This window comes from Octopus sinensis, linkage group LG9 (genome assembly GCF_006345805.1).
Source record: "Octopus sinensis linkage group LG9, ASM634580v1, whole genome shotgun sequence".
NCBI classification, from domain to species: Eukaryota; Metazoa; Mollusca; class Cephalopoda; order Octopoda; family Octopodidae; genus Octopus; species Octopus sinensis.
The window spans coordinates 63,114,465-63,133,613 of NC_043005.1; the positions used below are offsets into that span (position 1 = coordinate 63,114,465).

At 34.3% G+C, this 19,149-nt stretch overlaps 1 long non-coding RNA gene across 1 annotated transcript; it reads right to left on the reverse strand.

The window, feature by feature from the left end:
• Window positions 1–1,390: 1,390 nt before the first annotated feature.
• Window positions 1,391–17,566, reverse strand: LOC118764705. The gene is made up of 3 exons (XR_005000511.1): window positions 17,413–17,566; window positions 6,175–6,178; window positions 1,391–1,401 (listed from the first exon to the last, which is right to left on the reverse strand). It is a non-coding gene; the product is annotated as an uncharacterized LOC118764705 (long non-coding RNA).
• Window positions 17,567–19,149: the final 1,583 nt, after the last annotated feature.

Here is a 19,149-nt window from a genome sequence, read left to right on the forward strand (position 1 = left end):
GGATCATTTGGTTAATTAGAACTGTTGCTTTTAAAACTGGTTTCAGGCCAAGTCAAAATTTATCAAAATTATTGTGCCATGTGGTAAATACTATAAGTAAAGATTGAAACCACCTGAGTCAGGTGATTTGCCTGGACCAATAAAACACATTAATCCTTAGTCAACTCAACTGTCTCATCTGTGCATGTCATGTCTACAGATGATAGCAGTAGTTTTCTAACTGAACTGGTTGATCTTCACTGTTGACGGTTTGTTGTCTGTTCATCTGCTCAGCATTTAGAGATACTCACCATTGACTCCCTAAGTTCTCCTATTAAAATAGTTCATATCTACCATACTGCACCCCATGATTTCAATATATCCTGGCTTGGATGGTTACATGCTATTTAACCCATAAATAGTACACATAAGAGGTGCTACTACTCCAAGCCAGACTAGGCCTGGGAATAAGAGTGGCCAAGAGGGGGTTCTACATTTCTCAAAACCCTGGAACTCCTGAATCAGAGATCCACTATCAGATGCAGGTTAAATTCATACCTAAGTAGCAAACCATAGTCCATTGTGAAGTTTTAGTTCCAAGAGAAGGCTTTTTTTTTACTTGGAGTGATAAAGATCTTTAACTCATTTACTGCAGAAATCTGATATATCCATTTAAAATTTCATTACCCTTAACTGCAGGAAACAATTTTATTCAATCTATCTTTTGTAGAGAAATGTCATGTTTGAAATTGTTTTTTTGCTATGATATGAGAACTTCATGGCAGCAACATGACTTGCAAAGAATATTATTATTATGGCCCCATTCTAACCTGGGTTGCAACAACAATGTCCACTTACCACACTTCTTGGTCCATCATCACTGCCTCGAGGTCCTGGATACATTCTAAGCCAGTGTCTGCAATCAAGTTGTCAATATATGACAACGTTGACTAAATTGGATGCTTCCAGTTCAGGGTTTGAGCATGCAGTGACCAGATAGTCACAGCTGACTTTGCTTGAACTTCTTGCTAATTTTTGGCAGGTCTCCATAAACACATTCATTTGTCATATGTTGCTGCCATTTTACACTTAGGTCCATTTGTAGCATCATTATGTAGCATCCATATAGGCCATTTGATCATTACTTTGTCAGTGCCCATATTTCACTGCCATATAACAGTACTGATTCTACAGTTGCAATGAACAGCTTAATTTTTAAAAAAAATTTGCAGAAATTACCAATTCTATTTTTTTGGTAGGTATTTAACTACTGGAATAACTATTGAAAGTTAATTTTGCAGTTAAAGGGTTTAGAAAAGTTTGAGCAAAACATATTCACCTTTTTTCAACTTAAAACTACTTTCATACCATACTAAAAGAAATTTATTACCAACTCGTCATAACATTCATACATTCTATAAGCTTTAAACTTAACATTTCTTTTTTGGGTCAAAACATAAGAAATAAATTGTAGAGGAAAAAAGTTTAGCACCGATATCAACAGTAATTTGATTGAGTAGGTCTCAGAATTAGATTTCCCTTCATTTCAAACAACTCATTCAATATTATCAAAAATATGAAATAGTTTTCTCTTTTCAACCAAACCAAATTTCCTTTTCTCTTCACAAAAAGTTTTCTCAGTGAATAAGATGAATCTGTCTACACCTAATTAGTGTTACCTTCAGAGCTATGCATTTATTTTATTTATTTATTTATTTATTTATTTATTTTTTTTTTTACTTTATATAAACATGAAAACTCAGATTTGAAAAGATAAGGAATAGGAAGTTCAAAACTTTATATTTTTCTACTGAAAATTATAGTATTACTCCATTTGTCAGTGTGTGAACTTCATCCCCACCACTCTCTCTTTAAACACACATTCATATATACATACATATATAAATGCACATATATCCGTACATATATATATATAGGGAGAATTCACAAAAAAACAAACAAAAGACGAAGACAGGTGGTGTAGAAAACAAACAGATGTATTAGTATAATGCTCGGGAATTGAAAAAGTCTTTAACATTTTGAGCCTACACTCTTCCACAGAAAAGAACACAGAAAGAAACAAGGAAAGAAAACAAATGTGTGTAGTGGTTAGTGATCTATCATGGCGAATGCTGACACACATACACACACGCATATATAGATTTATGCGTATATAGTGTGTGTGTGTATATATATATATATATATATATATATAAGCTCAGCAAAATTTAGATTCAAATGAATAAGTTAGATGCACCAGAATTTTGAATGGTGTTATCCATATAAATCCATGGGGTGATTATAATCAAAATAAGCAACAAGAATAACTTTGGTAATTTGGTACGATCGTTTCGCACTACATCATTTTATTAAATGTTGTTAGCATTACAACAGTTTTAAAATGCTGAGCACTCATCAGCCATTAATAGAGGTTTTCCATTAATACATAATTTTCATATCAAGTGATAACCTTATATAGAAGTTAGATATATAGACAAAGATGTGGATTTAAATTTTAAGAAGATTTAAGGTAGTGGTGTTTATCAACTGACTGACTAATAATCAGTTGCTCTGAACTACTAGAAGGTTCTGAGAAGAATGGACAAATGAAAGGAGACAATAAAGATTTTCTATTTATAGAAATAGGGGTGAAATAGATATCAAAGTTCCATATAAAGAAAAGGATTGTCACATTACAATGCCTATTATTACTATTTGGTAAACAGATTTAGCATTAGGAAAACTAGGTTAATGTCAAATGGTTATAATGACACTCATAGAGAATGCAGAGATTTTTATAAAACTAATATACATCAACATTAGCTGATAGGTTCTGAGTACTTTGATACGTTGGATTAAAGGAGAAATTATAGATCTAAAATTTATTCAATTTAGAGAAAAGTCTATCACTTATTATGAGTAGGCATAATACTTATTAATTGGGGAAAAAGTCTTATTAGTCAAGTAAATATATTAGGGGTCCAAAATATATACTAGGAAAAATAGAAGAGGAAAAATCAAAGAAGAAAGGTATTCATAGGTTTAGTAGAAGGTGATTTAATAATATGAAGAGAAGTAATTTAGAAGAGTAAATTATTCAGATTTCATAGATAGTGAGTTGTTATTAATGAATTAAAATATAGGATCTGTTGGAAATAATATTTACTACTGCGGAGAAAGGTTAATTAGTTAGGTAAAAATATCTTAGGTTAATTATATATTAAGAAATGGAAGTGAGCTAATCAAGGTGAATCGAATGGATCTTTTCCTTTTGATGGACGGAATTTTCTAGTTAACTAAACAATTTGAAACTTCGTATACTGGTAGAATGTGTCAAAAGAAAACATTATTGTAAACAAAATTGAAAACAAAATTGTAATTTGTAAGTTAAACGTAGTTTAATTCTTCGAATTTTAACCAATGAAATCCCAGCATTTGAGCTCAAATCATTTGCTGCGTCTAAAAACTCACACATACGCGTCTTATTCATCCTTCTGTCTTCTGTCTTCTGCATGTGCTAGAAATAACAGATATGTCTCTTAAATCGATGAATTTCGTCGCCCAATAAAAATATTAACGATATTTTTTGAATATTTTCTTTATTTTTTTTTTACCGAAAAGGCTTCTCCCATGGTTTTGAAGGGCCAGAAACAACAAAAACAAAACAATAATATGCCTAAATCGGTCTAGAGGGTGCGCGTGGAGTGTGGGTCGTATTGTAAAAATTTGCGAAATATTTTTTCATAAAACGATGCCCAGCTTGTCGGAGGCTGTGATATAAATTGGGAAAAAAATCCTCGACACCAGTGCGTAATTGGTACTTAATTTATCGACCCCGAAACGATGAAAAATTGCCCCCCCCCCTTCTGGTTTATTTACCTTTTGTGTAAATTTGTTGCAGCAAGGGGCAAAACACAGAGGGGACAAAGCTGCGTATGTGTGTGTATGTATATCTCTGTTTGTATGTGTGTGTACGCTTATATATTGATTACTATGTGCTTGTGCAAATGTATATGCATGTGTTTGAGAGAGATAGTGACAGAGTGTGTGTGTGTGTGTGTGTGTGTGTGCAAGTGTACGTGTGTATGTATCTGAATATATGTGTGTGTGTGTGTGTGTATGCGGCGTGCGTCTGCTATGTTTCTTTATCAATATCGATAACGCAGCAAATGATTTGCGCTCAAATGCTGAGATTTCATTGGTTCAAATTCGAAGATGCTGGGATTTCATTGGTTAAAATTCGAAGAATTAAACTACGTTAAACTTACAAATTACAATTTTGTTTTCAATTTTGTTTACAATAATGTTTTCTTTTGACACATTTTACCAGTATACGAAGTTTCAAATTGTTTAGTTAACTAGAAAATTCCGTCCATCAAAAGGAAAAGATCCAATTGAATAGTTTCCTTAGGGACATAGAATTTATACTATTTAGTATTGGAGAATATCAGAAAAAGAAGAATTTAATTCTAAGTTTGCAATGAAGTTTTTTTAGTAATCTATGTATGTTGAATTAAAAACCAGTATTGTATATTCGTTCTTATTTGGTTATAAAGAATTAAAATTTGAAAAATTTAGGAATATTCACAATATTATTATTTAAAATATTTAAACGTACGGGTTTTGCGCTGTGTGCAAGATACTCCTAGCTCCAAATGGTTATTTAACCGATTTGTATTACTCCGATGTTTTAAAATTTCATATGTTTCCATAGAACAAAGTTGACAACCATCCCTACTATTTTTATAAGGCCGTGCTTTTCTTACTATATCCCATTTCAGGTTGAATTCTATATTATTCGTTTTTAGTTCCCAAATTTTACTAGACAATGTTGTGCAACCTGCTTTGTGTTTGAGCCTAAAGGAGAAAAAATGATTGTTAAAACGTATTTTTAAATCTACCGAACAACCGAAATAAAGATATTTGTTATTTGAAGTTATTATTGCACGTTTATAAATCACGTTTTGGACCGAACAACGGCCAGATACCGGGCATTTCGATCTAATCCTACAATTATAACTGGGGGGATAATTTTCAGTACTAGTATTATTTAAGGACAGTTCATTTTCCTTACTGTTATTTGAGTTGTTATTAGTATTAGTGTTATTTTCTCTAATAGGAGTTACATTGTTATGGCTGATGAGTGCCATGTTATGGCTGATGAGTTCTCAGCATTTTAAAACTGTTGTAATGTTTACAACATTTAATAAAATGATGTAGTGCGAAACGATCGTACCAAATTACCAAAGTTATTCTTGTTGCTTATTTTGAGTATATATATATATATATATATATATATAAAATGACAACAGAATAACAAATTTTAGCTTACAACTGTTTCTGCTACAAGATGAACTGCACTCAACGTTGAATGCTTATGTATCAACCCTTAGCTTCATTAAAGCCTTCAAAAATGAAATGTATTACATCTTGTAGCCAAAATAGCTGTCAGTAGATGAAGTTCATAACATAGCTTCTTATTCCCTTGTCATTTTGATTTCTTATTACTGCTCTGTACTTGATTAATGCTTTCATCTAAAGCATGTGTTTATTGAGTTCTAACACCAGGTTATTACTACACCCAAGCAAAATTATAATATCGAATGTATGTACGCATGTACAGAATATATATATATATATATATATCAGACTGGAGCGTCGTCCAGCCTGTATGGAAAGCAGACATTAAACAATGATATATATATATATATATATGAATTACCTGCATAAAGAAGCTTTTGTTCACAGGGACCTCCCTGCTGATATGGTTTCTAAATTGGGGGCTGATGTTCAGCTTTATCAATGGTGCAAAAATGGGCAGCTGTATTATGGAGAGTCTTGAAGATGATACAACATCCAGATGTCCTTCAACTTCCACCATCGAAGAATACATTGATCGTGTTCACCACATGCTGACGGATTACAGGCTATTGACTATATATCAAGTAGCCAATGCTATCAGCATATCCTGCGAGAAAGTTTAGAATATTCTGTGCAATGAACTTGGTAAGATGATGGTTTCTGCTCGGGGTGTGCCACATCTGACATCTGATCAAACGTGCATAAAGATGATCACATCGCAAAAAAATCTGACATAGTTTGAGGCTGGTTTCTTTGAACATTTCCTACACCGGGATGAATGTTGGGTTCATTTCTTTGATCAAAAGACAAAGAGACAATCCATGCAATGGAAACACCCCTCCTCACTTGCTCCATCCTTTGGAGTGTTTCATCTGGGTCATTTCATCTGCAGGGAAGCAATCAACTTCCCTGCTGATGAAAAAGGCATTGTAGGATTGCTGTGGGGATAATAGTAATAATAGTATACCCTTCTCACATGACGAGTGGTATGTGCTAGTCGTTATAAATAAGGTGGTGTCAGTCAGTATAAAGAGAAGGTACGAAGTAAACAGTCATAGATAGTCACAGTCTTACTTGTCTTACTAATAATACTGTGATACCAAAGTGGGCATTATAACAATTCAACATTAAGGGTTACAACAGTGGCGATGAGGAATTAACATGAGGAATTAACAAATTTACAAAATTTATTTTGTGCAAATTTTACAGAAAAAAAATCATAAAATTAGGGACGCTTTGTTGGCCAGTTTGCTCAAGTTTCAAAAACAGCAAGAACAGCAACTGAAAGAACAACAGCAGCAGCTACAACTGCAAGAACAACAGCAGAAACAACAACAATAATAACTACTATTACAGCAACAAATGCTGCAATTAATGAATAGTAACTTGTCAGGAAATACTGGGAAAATGTTCTCACCAGATTATGTTGTGAACTCGATGACAGAGTTTAAGTATGAACCAGATGAAGAAGTTACCTTCGAGGCTTTCTATAGAAGATACGAATAAATTTTCAATAAAGAGTGCAAAGATTGGGACGACGATATGAAAACGTGTTTAATCTTAGGAAAACTGGCAACAGGAGAACATGAGTGTTACAGCGATTATGTACTTCCAAAATTTCTTCTAACGTAAAATTTAAAGATACAATAGACATGTTGTGTAAAATTTTTAGTGAGAACAGCTCATTCTTCAATACATGTTGGAAATGTAAGAACCTAGAAAAGAACAACGAGGACCACATCACATACACTACTAGAGTTAACAGGGAATGTGAAAAGTTCAAGCTGGACGAATTAACATCAAATATGTTAAAGTGCCTGATATTTATTCACAGACTAACTGCAGAGAAAGATGCAGAAGTAAGAATAAGAGTTCTCACTAAGCTGGAACAAGACCAAGCTGTAATGTTATAACAAGTGTCAGAAGAGTGTGAAAGAATAGTAAATTTAAGACACAACACAGAAAATTGAACATAAAGATTGCTCCCAAGTGAAACAAGTGTGAAATAGGCAGAATAGAAATCAAGTGTGTACTAAAATACATTACAAACAGGACAGAAATCAGGAAAAACATCCATGGTTTGCATGTCAAGGTCTACCTTTGAGGAAAAAGTGTCCATTTATGAAAGTGGAATGCTTCCAATGTGGAAAAATTGGACATATAAAAGCTCACTATAAAACCAAGATGGCAAAATGTTGGAACAAAGGAAAAAGAATTAACAGTACGTCATCAACAGAAAATGGTAATATAACAAAGAGAAAATTCGTACATGCAAAAATTCAAAATATAAGAGTCAAAATGCAGTTAGAGACTGGAAGTGATACTACCATTGGGAACGAAAATACTTGGAAGTATATTGGTAATCCAAAATTAAATAAATCTACAAAAGTAGCACATGATGTTACGGATAAAAGATTGTATTTTGTCAGTAATTATGTGTGTAATATAACAGTTCGTAACCAAAAGAAAATAACAAAAATGTATGTACTAAAAACTTCAACTAATCTATTCAGCACAGAGTGGATGGAACTATTCAAATTGTGGAATATACCCATAAGTGTTTTATGTAAGAAATATAGTTGGTTCAGTTAAAGGTGCGAATGTGGCTGAGGGATGTTTTCTCAGAAAAACTGGGCTGTTGCATGAGAACAAAGACAAAAAATGTAGTAAAACAAAGTGGAACATCTGTATTTAACCCAAAAAAGAATGTACCATTCACGGCAATAGACCAGGTAAGCAAGGAACTTGAAAGACTTGAAAGTCTAGGAATAATCAAGAAGACGAACCACTCAGACTGGGCAGCGCCTATGGCCTACGTAAAAAAGAAAAATAACAAGTTAAGAGTTTGTGCAGATTATTCAACAGGTTTGAATGATTGCTTAATCTCATATAACTACTCATTGCCGAGTCCTGAGGAAGTGTTTGCAAAATTGAATGGAGGGAAATTCTAATAAAAAGTGAATCACATGAGCCACATGTAGAACATTTTGAAAGGGTATTTGAGAAGATTAGAGAATAGTTTCAAGTTAACGGAAGGAAAAGGAGAGTTCTTAATGATAAAAATTAAATACTTGGGCCAGATAAAAGATAAAAACGGATGGAAACCAGATCCATCCAGAGTAACTGTGGTAAAAAATTATGCCCACACTGAACAATGTGACTATGCTACAAGCCTTCTTGAGATTAGTAAATTATCATCAAATTTACATTCCCAACATACATAATGTAAGGGCCCCACTCAATGATCTGTTAAAGAAAAATATAAAATGGTGTTGAACTGATAAGTGCCAGAAGGCATTTGGTGAGTTAAAAAGCATTTTAACATCAAACTTATCATTAACATACTTTGATCCAAAGTTGTATATTATATTGGCTACAGATTCGAGTGATTACAGTGTAGGAGCCGTGCCTCTGCACAAATATGATGATGGGAGTAAAAAGGCTATAGCCATGCACCACGATCGTTATTACCAGCTGAAAGGAACTGTAGTTAGATAGAAGCATTAGCAATCATACTCAGTGGGAAAAAATTCCATAGATTTATTCATGGAAGAAGTTTCTGTCTTCAAATGGATCATCACCCACTACTGTCAATATACAGTTTTAAAAAAGGAATATCAACACTCACAGCAAATAGACTACTGCGATGGGGCACTACATTATTGAATTATGACTACAAAATAGAATATTTACCATAAAAAAAAACTAGGCCATGCAGATGGGTTGTCCAAACTGATACCAAAATACTGCGAGCCATTCAAAGATATGATAGTCACAGCTTTAATAGCAGAAGGAGCAATAGAAAATGTCATGTGGAATGTGGTACTCAAATTACTGGTAACCCTAGAAGACATAAAGCAAAATGTGGTAAAGGACAAATTCACAACAGAAATGAAAAGAACACTGTTGTCAGGTAAAGTAAATAGAAACAGGATTGGAGCAAAATGAAACCAAGAAGTGTACCTATACTCAATTTGTAATGGCATACTGATGTATGCACAGAATAGTGATACTTGAAATGCTACAAAAGAAAATGTTGAGTGGATTTCATGTTGGACATCCTGGTATTTCTAGGAAGAAAGCTTTAATGCATAGCTATGTGTACTGACCAAAAATGGATTGAGAAATCGAAAATTTATTGAAAGGTTGTAGAGGATGTGCTCTAGCTACCAAATCATCAACAATAAAATGTAAACTTTGGCCAAAAGTAGATGTTCCGTGGTCAAGACTACACATCGATTTCACTGGTCCTTTAAATGGTTCATACTACTTAGTGGTAGTTGATAGGTTCTCTAAACGGCCAGAAATTTCTAAGTGTAAAAATCTAGCCTCCTCAACTGTAGCAAATTTTCTACATGAGCTGTTTCTGAAATTTAGCATCCCAGATGCAATAGTGTCTGACAATGAAACACAATTTGTGTCTTTTGAATTTAAAATGCTCAGGCGTAGGAGTGGCTGTGTGGTAAGTAGCTTGCTAACCAACCACATGGTCCCGGGTTCAGTCCCACTGCGTGGCATCTTGGGCAAGTGTCTTCTACTATAACCCCGGGCCGACCAATGCCTTGTGAGTGGATTTGGTAGACGGAAACTGAAAGAAGCCTGTCGTATATATGTATATATATATATGTATGTATGTATGTGTGTGTTTGTGTGTCTGCTGTGTTTGTCCCCCTAGCATTGCTTGACAACCGATGCTGGTGTGTTTACGTCCCCGTAACTTAGCGGTTCGGCAAAAGAGACCGATAGATTAAGTACTGGGCTTACAAAGAATAAGTCCCGGGGTCGAGTTGCTCGACTAAAGGCGGTGCTCCAGCATGGCCGCAGTCAAAATGACTGAAACAAGTAAAAGAAAGAAAGAAGAAAGTAAAACTTTCGCTGTAGAACATGTAACTATGATGCATACCATCCCAGATCTAACAGACAAGCAGAATGCTTTGTCGATACATTCAAGGGAGCCCTAAGAAAGTTGAATAAGGAAGTTAAGGATGAGGTGCCTCTACAACAATTCTTAAGAGTATACCCTGTGACACCAAGTCCAAATACACCATGGCCATGTCTTTGAACTGGTTGATCAGCCTCACTGTTTTACTGATTTGGCCCCATCTGACCATCAACTGCTCCTCAACACACACACAAAAAAGCACTTGGCTGGGAACCAGTATTGCAATGCTGATAATGTCATATTTGTAGTTGATGACTTTTTTGACCGACAGAATGAAAGCTTCATTAGCAATGGGATCTAAGCACTGCAATACTGGTGAAAGATGTGTGTAGACAAAATAAACCTCACTTGGTTACATTTCATGAGGGTATCTTGGTCAGCCTATGAACTTTTCTTCCAACCCTCAGTAAAAAAAAAGTAATCATAAGAGGGAAATAAATGTAAATTTTAGGTCAACTCTACTAAACACTATGTTTAACATATTGTCAAATGTTTTTCAAAAGCAGCTCATAGTTTCAGTTGCTACAAACAGGGCCCCAATGTAAAATGGTGTATTTTTGGAAGAACAATATAACTACTATAGAAATATTAAAATTACTAAGTCTCTATAAAAGAGATTACGGCAGCATTTACTGGAAATTATGGATACAGATCGTGTATCAATAGCTATCTTAAGGCGGTGGCTTCATGGAGCTGACCAGCGGCAGCGATTATTCTTATATCTATAAGAATGCCATATTAATATGGAGATAACAATTAATATAACTACTAGCTTTTGAGAAAAAGCATAAAGTGGGCTCTGTCGAAAGTTGGAGAAAAAAAGGATAAAGTTCCTTCCAAGTCATATAGACTTATAGGGCTGGTTTCCTGGTTTCTGTGGTGTATATATTTTCCCCACTAGATGGGATACCAGTCCTTCATAGATTTACACATTTTTGCCAGCTGAGTGGACTGGAGTAACATGAAATGAAGTGTTTTGCTCAAGAACACAATGCATCACCTGGTCAAGGAATCGAAACCACAATCTTATGATCATGAGCCCAACACCTTAACCACTAAGCCACGTGCCTCTACTATCAAAAGCTAACTTCCAAAAAGAAAAGATTTCAATGAACTTTGTCTAGTCAAAAGGCATTGGTATGTTGGATCATTTATCTCTCACTGTAGTCCTTGAAGCATTTGGAATAAAATCAACTTTTGGATTATGAAGCCACATGTTCAGAAGTTTTGGAGAATGGGTTTTTGCATACATTAAAAATTGATATATCGATTGTTATTGATATTAGATCTACTATTATTATTTAAAATGAAAGATTTCAGGAAAATTCTTTTTGGGTTTGAGTTATAGAATTGTTGTAACTGTATATGTATTTGATGTCACTATCTTGGCAATATTCTCATAAGACATCGATGTTGTAATTGTAATATTGAAATAATATGAGAAGACAACAACAAAAGGGGGAAAAAATCAATCATGAAATATAATAGCAGAAGAAAAAATATCAACCAAGAAAAATCTGTAAAGTTATTTCTGGACAATTGCTGAAGAAACTTCATTCATCATTTTACTCGGCAGTTTAGTTTAGGTCTGACTTTCAAATGAATAAAAAACTGAATTAAAGTGCTTAGAGTAAGGGAACTTATTTATCATTGGGTCAAGATAATGCTTTGGGAGATATGTTAGATTTACAAAAAGATCTTTTGGTTTGAACTTAAAGGCAAAGATTCTAAACAACTTTGATGTATCTCTACTTTGGTAATGTTTGCACTCAGCTTTTTCTCTCCATGACATATTCTCAGGGCACATCATACTACGTAGCATCAAAAATATAGTAAAGTGCCAGAAATAGCGATTAATTCTTTTGTGTATTGCTTTTGGTTGCTGATCTTCATGAAGAGATACTGTCACTGATCTTATATGAAGGATGGAACATACTAGTTTCTCAGTGAATGCAGTTCAGATCCTGATAATCTCTCAAGTAGGTTTTAGAGAAAATAGATTAGTATTGCTCTCTCTAAATCAGCATAGCTATGTATTCTACACGGGCAGCAATGTTTGAAAGGGTTGGTGGGAAGAGAAACTTGTTGTCAGGAAGGTCAGAATCCTGAGTATAACAAAAATAATAAAAAAAGTCAGTAAAACTGTCACTTGGTTTTGAATGAATATGGTTTCCTGATAGTGGTTTTGTCCTATGAATTTGAACCATCAATATTTTGGATTGAGTATTCCTCACTACTATTGCACTGGAAATCAAAAATTAAACAAAAGATGATCTAACTGTTCTTTCTTGGAGAGCTTCTTCACTTACTTTTGTAAATTTCTTATTTCTTTACTGCCCACAAGGAGCTACACACACAGGGGACAACCAAGGACAAACGGATCAAGTCGATTATATCAACCCCAGTGCGTAACTGGTACTTAATTTATCGACCCCGAATGGATGAAAGGCAAAGTCGGCCTCAGTGGAATTTGAACTCAGAACATAACGGCAGACAAAATACCGCTTGAATTTCCCCCTGGTGTGCTAATGTTTCTGCCAGCTCGCGATTTTATTGTAAATTTTGTAAATTTTGTAAATTTCTGTGTAGCTTATAAAGTTTTACATATTCCTACTTGACTCATTTTTCAATACTATGAGCTCCACCATTCAGCAACATACAACACTTATAACTCATGAAATCCTCTCATATTTTAAAATAAGATTTTGGAAATTAACTAAGAATAGACATGACTTTACTGCACCCAAAAACGATTCTGCTAAAGATGGTTGAATGTATATAGATATGTGGATTTATTTGGAAATATAGTTCAATGGGGGCTACATGAAACAAAATTTATCTCCTGATAAATGTATTCAATGAAATCTTTTTTTCTGAGAATTCTATTTGGATTATAAGGAAGCAAAAGAAATTTACTATCTTATTGTTTATTTGGTTATTTAACCATAGAAAGTTGATGATCCACTCAAAGTTTCTTTGATCAATGTGATACTTCAAGTGATAATAGGAATGAATGGATACATATCCATGTACTGTATATGATAACATGAAAGACACACATTAATATTAGATGCACTCCAATTTCAGCAGTGCATATGCAGGAGAAATGATTTTTACTACATTAAAGCATGTAATATTGGCCCAACTTCACACACAAGACACAGGATGATTTTTTTGAGGCATACATTTTGGGAAAAGAGATGTACTAGATACCATCAAATTCAGTGTGTGTATGCGCACACGTGTGTGTGCGTGTATGCGAGTGCATGTGTGTTTGTGTGAGTGTGAGATTCTGTATGTATATATATATATACAAATAAATACAAATACACAACAATGCTATATACATATAAATATATACCTACCCACATATATGCACAATATTAATATGTTTGCATGTATGTATGTAGGTGTGTATGTGTGTGTGTATGTGTATGGGTGTAATCTCTTTGACTGCCTATACATCTACTTATAAGTCTGTATGTCTATTCATGACTTATGCTGTAGGCCGATCTATGAAAACTATTCAACTAATTATTTACTATAAGCCTGAGGTTTAACTAAAAGCTTAACCAGTTTAATAGTGCAGACAAGATTTCATTCCTTACCTAGAGTTTTCTAGCTAAGCACTTCTATACTTTTATGATTACACAGCAATCTACCAATATTGGATGTTCACTAGCCCATAGTAGGATTACAAGCTTGCATCAATATCAGAATGAAGATTCTTTATTTTCAGGAAACTTTTAATTAGTAATTTCCAAAGAAAATGGAATTGAAACAGAATAGTACAGATGCTATGAAGCTAGAAATGTCTTATTCCATTATCGTTCTAAGCTCCAATTTCTTTATTCTATGAGAAAAGAAGAATGGTATCTTTTGTATTTAGACATTGTCTGGATACTTATGTAATATAAATATAGAATTTCAGAAAAAGTTTATGTTATATTACAGACAATGCACAGAATATAGCAATACATGCTTTGAAAGTATTGGGATACAAGTAGTGAAAGATTACTAATGGATAAAATACTGCTATGTAATGGACGATATCTTAGATGTTACCTTTGACTTGATTTATATATGGAAAATGTTTTATGCAATGTTAACGAAATCTATCACCATCTTCGTCCTCCTCCCCATCATCGTCGTCATCGTCGTCGTCATCATCATCCTCATTATCATGAGAGAGAGAAAGAGAGCAGTGAAAGGGACAGAATAGTTTTTATCCAAATCCTGACTACCTCCTTTTTCTTAATATACATACATACACACACACACACACACACACACACACACACACACACACACACACATATATATAAATACATACATAAATGCATGCATACATACATACATACATACATACATACAACATCATCATCATCATCATCACCATCATTGTTGTCATCATCGTCATCATCATTGTCATCGTCGTCATCATCATTGTCGTCATCGTCATCGTCGTCCTCCTCCTCCTCTTCCACCTCCTCCCCCACTTCTACCAGCAATACCATCAATCACACATTTATTTGCAGCACAAGCCAATGAAGGTACTTCACTTTTTTTTTCTTGCAGTAGCTTATTCAGAAGAGGAAGGGTAGGATCCATGATCCTTTGCAGAACTTCTGAGTTTGCTGAAAAGAACGAAACCTGGCCTGAGTGCTTGCAACACAATGGACTTTGCTAAAAGTGTTTTCATGTTAAAACAATAAATTAAGCTGACCATTCAAAAACAAGAACGATCTTTCTCTAATGGGCTTCCAGATAGATGTTAACTTTCAACAGGTATCCCTCATGATGGTTAAGCACTTGCCCAAGGTTCCATGCAGTAGAACTGAATCCTAGACTGTGTGTTTTTGAAGTAAACTTCTTACCTTCAGAGCCATACCTGTTAGAAAAGCCAGACAAATTTCTTACTTCTTTATTGCCCACAAGGAGCTAAACATAGAGGGGACAAACAAGGACAGACAAAGGGATTAAGTCGATTATATCGACCCCAATGCATACCTGGTACTTCATTTATCGACCCCAAAAGGATGAAAGGCAAAGTTGACCTCGGCGGAATTTGAACTCTGAATGTAACGGCAGACGAAATACTGCTAAGCATTTCGCCCGGTGTACTAACGTTTCTGTCAAATAATCAAATAAGCCCCCACTGTGTTAAATATAGATGGACATAGAAAGAGTAAGTGAGAGAGAGGAGGAGTGAGATAGAAAGAGAGAAAGAGAGAAAGGGATAAAGTGATAGTGAGAGAGTGAGAGAGAGGAAAGAGAGAAAGGGATTAGAGAGTGATAGTGAGAGGGTGAGAGAGAGAAAGAGAGAAAGGGATTAGAGAGTGAGAGAGAGTGAGAGAGACAAAGAATGAATGAGAGAGAAAGAGAGAGAGAAGGAGAGAGGGAGAAAGTGAGTGAGAGAGACAGAGAGTGAAAGACAGAGTGATAATAAGAGAGAGTGAGAGCAGGAGAAAGACAGTAAGAGTGAGTGAAAGAGAGAGTGATAGAGAATGAGAGAGAGAAAGAATGAGAGAGAAAGAGAGAGAGGGATAGAGAGTGATAGTGAAAGAGAGTGAGAGAGAAAAAAAAAGAGAAAGAGATAGAGAGTGATAGTGGAAGTGAAAGAGAGAGAGAGAAAAATGAAAGAGAAAGAGGGATAGAGAGTGATAGTGAGAGAGATGGGGGCTGGAGTTGGGGATTCATAGCCTACTTCTAAGTCAGCATGTATAAAAATATCATCATTGTTTAACATCCGTTTTCCATGCTAGCATGGGTTGGACGGTTCGACTGGGATCTGGGAAGCTAGGAGGCTGCACCAGGCTCCAGTCTGATCTGGTAGTGTTTCTACAGCTGGATGCCCTTCCTAACGCCAACCACTCTGAAAAAGGAAGAGGAAAAACAAAACCAAGGCAAGATATGCTTATCAGATCATTTGACTTATTTTATGTATAATAATGGTGAATCAAGAATAAGCAAAAATAAATAATAATGTTGTTAATAGTGTCTTACAGGAACAAGATGAAATATGAACCTTAAACTTCATACTTTTCTCTACATTGAATTTTCTATCTGCATCTCCACATATCAGCTTCCTACATATATACTTTGTCTCTGATGATGGAATACTCAGCAAATGGAAATGTGGATCAATGCATTGATCTGTTACCTGGGATATCCCAGAAACAACTGTAAGACATTATTAACAATGTTATTATTTACTTTTGCTTACTTTGATTCACCATTACAATAATTAAAATAATTCAAATGATCTGAAAAGCTTGTTCTGCATTGGTTTTGCTTTTTCTATTCATTTATTTATATATGTATATATATGTATATATGTGTATGTGTATGTATGTGTATCTATCATCTACCTATCTATCTATCTATCTATCTATGTGTACATATCATCATCATCATCATCATCATTGTTTAACATCCGCTTTCCATGCTAGCACAGGTTGGACGATTCGACTGAGGACTGGTGAACCAGATGGCTACACCAGGCTCCAATCTGAACTGGCAGAGTTTCTACAGCTGGATGCCCTTCCTAACATCAGCCACTCTGAGAGTTAAGAAGGGCATCTATATACTAAGATTGTGAATTCTGCAATGTGGTGCATAAATTGTGAAGTAAAGGAAAGGCATCTTTGCCTCCACTGATTCAGTTGCAAAGTGTTATTTTGAGTAAAGTTATTTGGTTGTAGATCTCCTTTGAGTCTTTTTATTATCACTGGGTCAGAGATAGTCTCCAGATGGTAACATTGATTTCAAGGCCTTTGGTCATTGAAAGAGATTTATAGATTGCTAATTTATTCTGTTCAGTTACCTATTGGCAAACTCCAAAGGTGACACTTTCATTTCCCCTTAGCCTCATGTTACACGGTTGTTAGTGTTTATTTGAGTTGGGCCACACCCTTCCAATTGCTATAGATCCGTAATGCATCTTATAGCTCTGCCAATCACCTGTATATTGAGGAATCCTATATTGGGAGTGGTAACGACTAGGATAGGGTAGCTCACTGTTTATTGTGATCATTCGTCTTTTGGTTTCCTCTAGATTTGCTCTCTTTTACAAACTCAGTGGACATCCATATATTTCTGATTTCAAAGAAATTTGAGCAATATGAGACAAGTTAAAAAAGATTCCCAACAATTCAAGTTCTCTGATTGACTTTAAGACCCCCCTAATAGGGGCCTTAACTCCCACATTTTAGAGCTTCATGTGCTCCATTTTTCAGGTGCAAAAACCTTTGAATAGGTTTTATAGGATTTGGATTTTGGAATCTAGACATAAAGATGAGTAGTATGGGATAAAAATATCATGATTAAAATTTTTATTAGGGTGTGTAAAGAGGGAAAGAACCCTATTACAATTCTTAATCTCTAATTCTGATTAAATTCGAATCATAGGTATTCCAGTTCATTAGAGAAAATATAAAATGTGACATGGGCAATACTGGGTATCTCTGCTAGTATATATATATATATATATATATATATATAAAAATATAGTATATATATATATATATATATTATATATATATATATAATATGTGTGTGTGTGTATATATATATATATATATATATATATATATATATATACCTAAATACATCTTGTTAAAAGAAAAGTAGAATTGGTCATAGGTGGAGTATCATTGATTATAGGTGGACCAGGGCTAATACGGCTTAAACAACAATAACAATAACTGTAATGTTTGTCTTAATTTACAAGAGCAGGAACCCCCTTTAGCTGATATGAAGCCAGTACCATGCACATGAATCCTGTGAAGAGAAACAGTAGCAACAGTCAAATCTGTGCTCACTGTGAGGTAATTATTATTTTTTTTGTTTGTTTTCAACTGCTTATAAAATAGTCTTCTTTTCTTAGATACCAGAATACTTGAAAACATTTGGCTTGAATAAGACACACAACAATGGTGTTTAGATGAGAAAGTTTATGATGAGAAGAAGCATCTACGAGAGTCTTCATTGTTTAGATATGTTTTATACTACATGAGTAAAGAAAGATGATTGTTTATAGATGGTTTTTAATTTACTTTGTCGAATGCTTAATAGATTTATTAGGGTCCTTAGAATGTCAAAAATTAAAATTTTTATGGATCATTAATTTTTTCTCCTCTTCACAAATTACTTTTTCATTTTTGTAGATGCTTGAGTAATTCTTCAGCATAGCTTTACATGGATTATCAATCTCAGCAGCAAATTATTCATTTTTAGTCTTAAAACTGACAAAAGTGCTTTCAACACCATCATAATTCTTAGTTTAGGTTTGGTGAATATTAATTCTAGAAAAACACTCTTTAAACTTTTAATGACATAGTTTGAGAAAATGGTAATCTTGACATACCAGCTGCATTTTTATGTGTTGCTAGTTTACACCAAAATTTTGTTCAGGTCATAATGGTTTTCCACTCAAAACATTAGCAGTTTGCATTGCTGGTTCTTTATTTCCCCAGTTTTAGATTAATCAACCAAAACTAAAAGAAGAGTTGCAAAAGATGGTTGAATGACTTAAACAAATTCTTGACGAAAATTTTTGCAATCTTTTGAGTTGTTTCAATATTTCTAGGTACACAGTTCAAGAATTCTTTGTGCACATGTCTCAAAAATGCTTAGGCAAAATTTGTTTTAACTAATCAAAAAGGTTAGAAAATTTACAGTGAAAGTCAATTTTTTCACAAGTTTCTTATTGTAATTCAGTACCTAAATTCATTTCATGACACATACTCTGAGAACGCAAACTTCTTCACATAGCGAGTGCAAAACTTCATGGTTAATCTAATATAGGCCTACTACAATGATCTTCGTTTTTTTGTTTTTTTTCCAGAACAGAAAATTGCTTTTGA